We start from the raw sequence: 9151 nt of genomic DNA, 5'->3' as shown, positions 1-9151 counted from the left end.
ATTCTATATTCAAAGCCACCTGTAAGACGTTTTTAAGAAAGAAGAATGGAAGGAGGGTGGTAGTGTTGGGGGAAGAGCCGATCAGGATGGTGTGTTTCTTATACTGACCGTTCATGTCTGTCCCTCCTCAAACTCACTATTCAGCGGACATGGTTGTGATCCTCATTCTCCCCGCTTAAAATGTTCGTCCAATAAATTGTGTTTCTAGAACCTTCAGAATGAGACATTGTCCTGAAAAGCAGCACTCTGACTGACACCTTGTGTTCCCTGGGTTCACCTCTCTTCTTTTCCAGAGCTAACACTATTTTCTTCGGTCGCTGGAAGCGAGGAGCAGCTCTGTCGCTTTCTTCATTCCTGTGGCCTTCATTTCAGGCCTGACTCACAACCAAGGGGAGCGCGAGCGTCCTTTGAGGAAGGACTAGGGGTTGGTGAGCAGCCTTGAATCCCAGAACTCTTTGCGCCTTCCAAGTTCAGCAAAGTCAAGGGTCGGGTGTTACAGAGAAGACTCTGACACAGAAACACTAGGCAACTTGCTATAGATGCACAGCTAGAGGGTGAGGTCCTCAGAGTTCCACCGGTGAGAAGCAGAAAAGCAGGGGACCAGATCAAATTTCCTGATAATGGGACCTGCTCAGATTTACTCAGAGCCCAAACAAACCTGATTCAAGGTTTTCTGTGAGCACATCATTTCTAAGAATGCCGAATAGGGTTAGGAAGCCTTACCCAACCCATTCCTCTATCTGGTCAGGTGGTTTCCCGCTAGATTCAGGCTGATCCTGAATGAGAAGCTCCAGAAAATCCCAATGAACACTTCGTAGAGGTTGGGCTTGTAGGGACATTGGAATGAACTAAATTTCACAGAGGGATGAACTAGGAAGCATTCATGACTGGCAAAGTCACTGTCAGGCAGATTTTCCTCCCATTGGGTTAGATTTGTCATTATTAAACATCAAAGGATCCTCTTTTGATTGGATATTCTGGTCTGGTTTTCATAGTGCTGGGCATGAGCACAAGGCCTCATGCATGGCTATGCAAGGGCTATTCCACTGAGCTATATTTCAATCCTAAGTGTAGATTTTTCTGAGCCTAGATGTATTTGGTCCCAACAACAGATAAGGAAAAAAATGTATTTTAAATCATTTGTATTCGACAAAATCAAGGGCAAAACTTCTCAACTGGAAGAGAAAGCTCCTGTCACATGATTTTAAGGGTCTTCTTTCCTATAAAAGTTCACATAACAGAAAAATTCAGAGGTTTGTATGTTTGACTTTATCCTGGCCTCTAGGCATAATCTTTCTTTGCCAAGATGGATAAAAGCAACAAATCTCTTAGTTGAATTTCCAATCATTTGGCACCATAATAGAAGGCATTTTTGATAAGAACCAGCAAGAGAATGAGCCTGGAGCTCAGATGGAGGGACTGTGCAAGGTTTGCTGTCTTCTTGGGATTTATGCATTGGTGGACTAAGTGACAGATTATTAGAATTATAATCCTTGGTAGAGAAAGAAAATATGTGAATCAGAGAAGCAGTCACTACTAGTACCAGGACTGGAAAGGGTCCTCAGAATCCACCTATGTTCAGGTGCTATAGTTCAGCTCCAAAGGTAATTTTGTTTTTCTGCATGAATATCAAATATTCTATTTTCACACATCTGGGTCTATTTTTCATCACATGGGTAACATGCATATCATTTTAAAAGATCAATAACATAGAGACTATTGCTCTCTTGAGCTCTTGTTGAGTGTTTATTTGCTATATGACTTTTCACACTTACTAATAGGCCTTGGAGATCATTCTCTAACAGCACAAACAAATCTACCTGGTTATTTTAAGGAGCTGGATGAGTTTTGCATTTGAAATGCATATCTTACTTGACTTCTTCTTATGATCAGGGCGCTTTTTCACAGTGGTTGCCTTTATTTGCTGTAACTGAAGGCATTTTATAAAGCACATCAAATTTTATTGTTATTAATATTCTTTGACCTTAAACAACCTAAGTCAGCACTAAGAGGAGAGCCCCAAGGACGGCAGCCAGATCCTGACTTGGAAGACATCTTGTTCCACTGTTGTATTTATTATACTTGTTTCTTTGCCACCCCCTTAATAGCCTCCTGGTCCCAGATCCTGCTCACCTTCCTTGGCTCAGATAAATGCCCTGAATCCAAGTATCTTTACAGCCAAGAATGACTCATTGGAAAATGCCAAAGGGAAGTCAGGAAATCAAGCAGACAAACTTTAAAGTTGCTTCCTTTCGCCTGCCAACCAGGAATGGAATCATCCATATATGAACAACATAAAACTGGTAGAGACATTTTCAACAGAGCTGTGGCATCCATTGTTGAGAGATGAGCATAAGAACTGAAATGTTTCTACTCTGGGCTCTGGATAGGACTGTCTTGAGTGGACAGAGAGTTCCTGTTCAGAATACTAGAGGCCTCTGACACTACTAGAGGTAGGTGAAGGCTGGAGGTCTAACTCAGAGCCCTTGACACAGTCTTCAAAAGAAATCCCAGACAAGCCCCCTAAATGGAACGGTCTAGGGTTCTTGGTTGGGTTTGTCTTCTCTGCTGCCAGTTAAAGAATTAAAAGGCAGGAAAATCCTGAAGCACAACATGCAGTGGTAGAGAATTCTTACAACAGACAAAATTAGCAGGAAACACACATGGAGGTAAGGAAACACACATGCAACAGACACACAGAGAAAAAGACTTTGTGAGCAAAGGGGAGACTTGGGAAGCCAAAAAAAAAAAAAAATTCATTTTCTCCTGGAGGCCTGGGGTGTTTAAAACCTCTGAAGAGTTTTTCTTCCCTAATTTAGGGTTGGTCAGTTTTGAAGACAGGCAGGATGGTTGGTTGGCCTGCCACTGTTGTGCGACATGTCCTTATCCAGCCGTGAACTTGATGAGCCAATCCATCAGCAGGGGACCCGCTGACCTGAGACAAAAACTGCCAGACTTTTGTCCCAAGTCAGTTTGAGGGAGAAGCTGACCACCTTGGAAATTCTCCACCTTTCTTACCTAACCATGGCCTCTCTCCCTGTCTGTCTGCCCACCAGTGAGTCTGTCTGGCTCCTGGTCTCTCAGCTGACAGTAGGCAATGTGTAAGAGTGAAGTGAGCATCTTGCTGTCAGTTCTGCTGTTGATATAATCTCATCTCAGCTACACAGACACCAGGGTCAAGGAAGTCTAGTCAATGGACAATGTGCCATGTAAAATGTTTACTGGTGGCAAACGCAGATAATTCCATTCCAACAGTTAACTTTAGCTACTTTCATCATCTGACTGACTCTTAGCTTTCACTAAGGGCCCAGGACTTCAAAGATGAACGTTAGGTAAGCCATGGGACTAAATAAATATTTAGTTGAACTCCAGTGAGATTCTTAAATTCATTTCCAGCCAAATCATATAGCTTGAATTCTCTTTTTTGTGTACAATAAATTGCACCATTTCTCATGGTAATTGACAGGTAATCCTCTAGTCAAAAAGAAAGTTAAAGGTAAATGCTTATGGCTGAGGACCCTGAAGGGTAGCACCGCATTATAATTCTTCAAATATAAGGAACCCTAAAGAGTTCAACCTCCCAGTTAGAGCCCCAGAGATGTAAATTAACATTTCCTACGGTGGGGATTCTGTGGACTTGTGCATCTTAGAGGGTTCTGAAGTTTAAAATACAAACTAACACAGGGAGACTTACACCCACGATTTCAGATAGACAAAATACAAATTTCTGCACTACAGAACAAATACTGGTGTTTAAGAAAACTTTCCATCTGGTTCTACTTTCCACTCAATCTTGAGAATATCACTCCAGGATCTAGATTTACAAATGGATCTTTAAGTTGTGCTAGACAGTCCAGCTGTCCTGACATTGGTCTCAGAATTTGATTATTAATGACGATCTTTATGAAGTAAAAAGTTTCTGCAGTTCAATAAGACAATGCAGTGATCCAAATCAGATCAAATCAAACCGAATTAGGAAAAGCCCAGGTTTAAAAGATACCAACGCTCCTGTATGACTTTCCAGCCCCCCAGAGAGGTGATGTGAAAGGAAGACCAGAAAACCACGTGTTTTTTCTCTGGAGGAGCTGTGGGAGTGCTCTTGAGCATCTCTGGGGAGGGGTCACCGTTTGGCGGGCTTTCTTGGGGGCGGAGTCTGAACTGAGACAACTCCCAGGGGAGGGGACTTGGGATGGAACTTCCACCTGAACATGAAGATCATGAGAAACAAGTCAATAAAATGAATTCATTCTAGGCTGAGAATATACTTGGTGGTAGAGTTCTCACATGAAGTCCATCATGGCCCAGTCCCTAGGTCTGGGCCTAGGCCCAGCACTAGGAAAGATAGAGATAGAGAGAGAGAGAGAGAGAGAGAGAGAGAGAGAGAGAGAGAGAGAGAGGAAAAATAAAAAGAAAATTATTCATCTAATATTTATTTGGCCCTACTGTTTGTCAGATATTTTTCTCCTCAAAAGACACAGACTCCTCTGTCCTTGTGGGGTTTATAGTTTTACTGAATTATTTATTTATTTATTTATTTAACTTTTTTGGTTTTTCGAGACAGGGTTTCTCTGTAGCTTTGGAGCCTGTCCTGGAACTAGCTCTTGTAGACCAGGCTGGCCTCAAACTCACAGAGATCTGCCTGCCTCTGACTCCCGAGTGCTGGGATTAAAGGCATGCGCCACCACCGCCTGGCTTAGTTTTACTGACTTATTTAAGGGAAGTTTCATTGTAACATACTTTATCTGCCCCAAGTCAAGGAGAGTGACTGAAGGTAGAAGTGTTGTGTGTGTGTGTGTGTGTGTGTGTGTGTGTGTGTATCTGACGAGACAAGTAAACTTGTTTCTCCATGTTCACTTTCATAGCTTCATGCAATGGCCTCTCTAGGCTTCCATACAGTGACCCCTGCCTAACACACGCCTGGCCTCAGTGGCTTTCCTTAGCTGTGGAGGGAGATTCCATAACCTCTTTCTTGTATCCTTGACTCTAAAGTCAGAACCACAAGGCTGAAGCTGACAAATTCTGTTGCTTGCTGGGACTGGAACACACACACACACACACACACACTCGTTCAATTACATCTTCACCAGCTTTGTTTTCAATGGTTTCCTTCACTGCCTAAACTTGGTTGTTCTAGAACTTTCTCTGTAGACCAGGCTGGCCTTGAACTCTTAAATCTGCCTGCCTCAGCCTCCTGAGACTGGTATTAAAGGCATGCATCCCCCACACCCAACCCTAAAATTTCTTTTAACAAATTGGAAGTTTAGCTGGGTGGGATCTTGCCCTGAGGTCACCTCTCCCTTTATTTCATTTAATACCACTTTTCTTTAATCAGTTTATCTTCCTGAACACAGGATTTAGTTCTATTCCATTCTGGTACCCCCTCCTTCCTCAAGTTATCCATTTTGTGTTTTTTTCTGCTCGGCTTGACCTTTTTATTTTAGGTCTGCAGAAGAATGAACACTGATAGCTACATGAGGGTCAATACTAGGTTGCTTTGAGATTTCTTCTGCCAATGTCATTAATCTAAAACTTTTCAATTTAGCCTCTGACAAACTTTTTAGAGGAGGGCAAAAAGTTCTCAGCCAAAACATCACAAGAATGGTCTCTAGGGCACATACAAGTATTCGCCTCTGAAACCTCTTAAGTCAATCCTCCCGCAGTCCAAGCCACTCTCAGCACCACTGCCTTCCGTGTTCCTACTAGGATGGCCCATTAAGCCCCACTTAAAGCGTTCAATTAATTTTATAATCTGAAAGTCCCAAAGTCCATATCCTGTAAATAAAAGCATGGCAGGCTTATGACAGCAATACCCTACTCCTGGTACCAGCTTCTGTCTCCATTGGTGTTAATGACTATGAGGACACAAGATGACCATAGCATCTCTTATAAAGGAAAACATGCAATTGGTGCTGGCTTGCAGCTCAGAGGTTTAGTCCATTACCATCATGGTGGGAAGCATAGTGGCACATAGGTAGACATGGTGCTGGAGAGGCATCTGAGAGTTCTGCATCTGGATCTGTAGGAATCAGGAAGAGACTGACACACTGGGTATGGATGGCTTGAATATCTGAGACCTCAAAGCCTGTCCCCAGTGACTTCCTCCAACAAGGCCACACCTCCTGATAGTGCCACTCTCTATGGGTCTATGGGGGCCATTTTTATTCAAACCACCACAGGGTCTAAAGTTGAATTGAAACCTCGAAAATCACAGAATGAAATACACACACACACACACACACACACACACACACACACACACACACACTACAACACTGATTCTCCAAAGTCTCAAAAAAAAATGTTTGTAAGGCTTTCACCAGCTCAGTGAGCAGCCAAGGTGCCAAAGCTCTCCAATCTGAGGTTTTTAAAAGTCACATCTTCTATTGACATGAATTAAAATATCAGTATCAAGCTGAGAACCAAGCCAAACCAACTATCATTATTACTTTGAGTAAATTTGTTTTCCAGATTTACTTAAACAGCCCAACTATTGGAGAAAGCAAAGAGGAGGAGGAGGTGCAGAAGTCTCACTGTGAGGTGCATACTGGCCTTGAACTCACAATCCCCTGCCTCATTCTCATGAGTGCTGGGATTACTGGTGAACCACCATGCTGCAAATTAGATATTCTGATCAAACTTCTGCATTATTGTCTCTGCTCTGCCTCCTTTCTTTTGTGATAAGGGTCAGAAGGGTTGCCTGTGACTTTCTAAAATTCATATTTTCCCCCAAACAATAGGTTATTGCTTAGGCTTCTTCACTGATTTCCATAGTTTTAGAAGGGCAAAAATCCTAAAGAACCGTCTTTCTCAGGCTGTGATAAGGATGACTTTATTATCTATTACAACTTCAAGAAGAATCAGTTAAAATATGATCGCATAATTATTCCTGCTCAACTTTTTGGAAGCCTAAATTCATTGTGGATGGTAGAGAATTGCTAATGAAGCAGGGCTGGTTTTTTTTTATTATTATTATATTTTCAAAAGAAGTCCGATTGCCATAGCAACGCCCTGAAAAGATTCTGATGCAACTTTGGAATTACTTCACACCCAATTACATAGGACATCCGCTTGGGATGAGAGATAAACGCTTCTGTGACTGCAAACATAGAAAGAAAATCCATCTGAGCATTTTTGGTCATTTATTAAAGCAGGGGAAAACCGTTTTCAAAATGCAATTTCTGACTTCAAGAAAGATGGTTGCAAAAAAAGCAAAAAGTGTCTTGGTACAGTTAGGAGTTTTCTAATAAAACAGAAGCCGCTACAAGCCATCTTCACCACAAATTTTTCTGCATCCAGGGGAGACACTGGCAAGGCATTGTCTATTCTTAGGCCCTTTGGAATACCCAGGGCAGCCAGGGAGACACCAAGGACTAAGACCTCTGACACATCAGAACTGTGTTGTGATGTAAGTGTCTTGTGGCTTACCTAAACCTTGGTAGTTATTCTGTTTGCCTCAACTAACATCAGGAAAGAATATCACCATCAAGAGCATTTATTGTTTTCTACAATGATTTCTGCTAGTGGAAGGTTAAAAAAAAAAGTGAAAATTGCCATGGAATCAGTATCAACCATCACGCTCCCTCCCTGAAGCAAGAGTATTGCTTTCCCCATACACTGAGCTCTTACAGCAATCCTGGTACCCACTAGGCACCGAGTACTTAAGCTAAAAAGAAGAAGGTCCCTGCTTAGGTCACTGGAAGGTGCAAACCAGGGAGTAGCCAGTCTGCTCTTACAACGCTAGCAGTCACTTTCTCGGAGACTTCATGGAGACACAGCAATGCCCAGAACCGGGTTCCTCTGGGCGATGTCCTTCCTGTGTGGCAGGCCGGCTGAGCAGATTAGGACAAAAGACACAATGGGACCAGAAAGAGCTTCACCATGACCTGTTTTCTTGTCCCTCAGTGGGACTGGAAACGGCATGGGGAGTATTCTGATGTCAGTACAAGGACAGGGCACACTGACTCAGCCAGCCACTATATATTAAGGAGAGAAACTGACCATAAGCCTTCAGGGACCATGACAAACATCATCCCTAGTTCGGACAGTAGAGCTGAATTCTTTCTACATTTCATCCCACCAAAATGACATCTTATTTGTAAAAGGTGGATCTTCTGAGATTCTACCAGGTGGTAACTTCCCAGGCCACTTCCAAATTCTGGGTTAAAGGAAATAGATATTTTAAAGATTTACTTATAAATCCACTCTTTTGTGTGAATCTGGGTGTGCCCGAGTCAGTTTCTCTGCACCACATGTGGGCAGTGTCCGACAAATCCAAAGAGAACATTAGATCCCCTGAAACTGGAGTTACAGGTGGCCATGAGCCACCATGTAAATGCTGGAAACTGAACCCAGCTCCCCTGAGAGATCTGTAAACACTGTTCTCAGAAGAGCCCCCCTCTCCAGCCTCAACTGTCAATGAAATGCCCAGGAATGAGGGTAATAGAGGGGGAGGGCACCAGTTTTTCCTACAATTTATTTTTCTCTTGCCCACTCTCTTTCATCGGACAACCTCTCGTTCTGTAGACCAGGGTGGCCTTGAGTTCACAGAGATCAGTCTGCCTCTGCCTACCAAGTGCTGGAATTAATTATCTGGTGTCTCACGTCTAATCCTCCAGCTCAGCACTTGGAGGACACACGCCGCCTTTCCAGTCCCCTGGGAAGTGACTGGGTTCAGATCCTTTTAACTATCCCCCCCACCCCCACCCCAGCCACCACCCCAGGCTTGTCATTTTTCAGCTGTAGATCTGTGACCCTGAAGTCAAGGTGATCCTGCCTCTCTCCTCATTGAAGGAGTCTTCCTGAGCTTTCTAAACTCAATCCAAGAAAGGGAAGGGCGTGTTTGCAAACAGACTCTCCTGGTGCCAGGAGCAGAGTTTTAAGGAGGAGGGAGCCTGCAGCCCCTTGGGGATTTCTGCTCTCCTCTGGAGACACGGATCTTGGGTTTCACAAAGGAATTCACAGAGCCACTGGTGCCTCAGGGGCTGGGTCTGCTGGGGACTAAGTGGAGCAACAGGGAGAGCCAAGCGCCCCTCTTAGCTGTGGGAGGCCAGGCTTGTTTATCAGGGATGAAAAAAATGTCCTCTCACTGAACAGGAATGCTTGGCAAGGAAATAGCCCCTGGAAACATATCAAATGGCTCCCAGAGGAGCCA

Source organism: Myodes glareolus, chromosome 7, assembly GCF_982192425.1.
Source record: "Myodes glareolus chromosome 7, mMyoGla1.1, whole genome shotgun sequence".
Classification (NCBI taxonomy): domain Eukaryota; kingdom Metazoa; phylum Chordata; class Mammalia; order Rodentia; family Cricetidae; genus Myodes; species Myodes glareolus.
Note: the sequence above shows the minus strand (reverse complement) of the source record.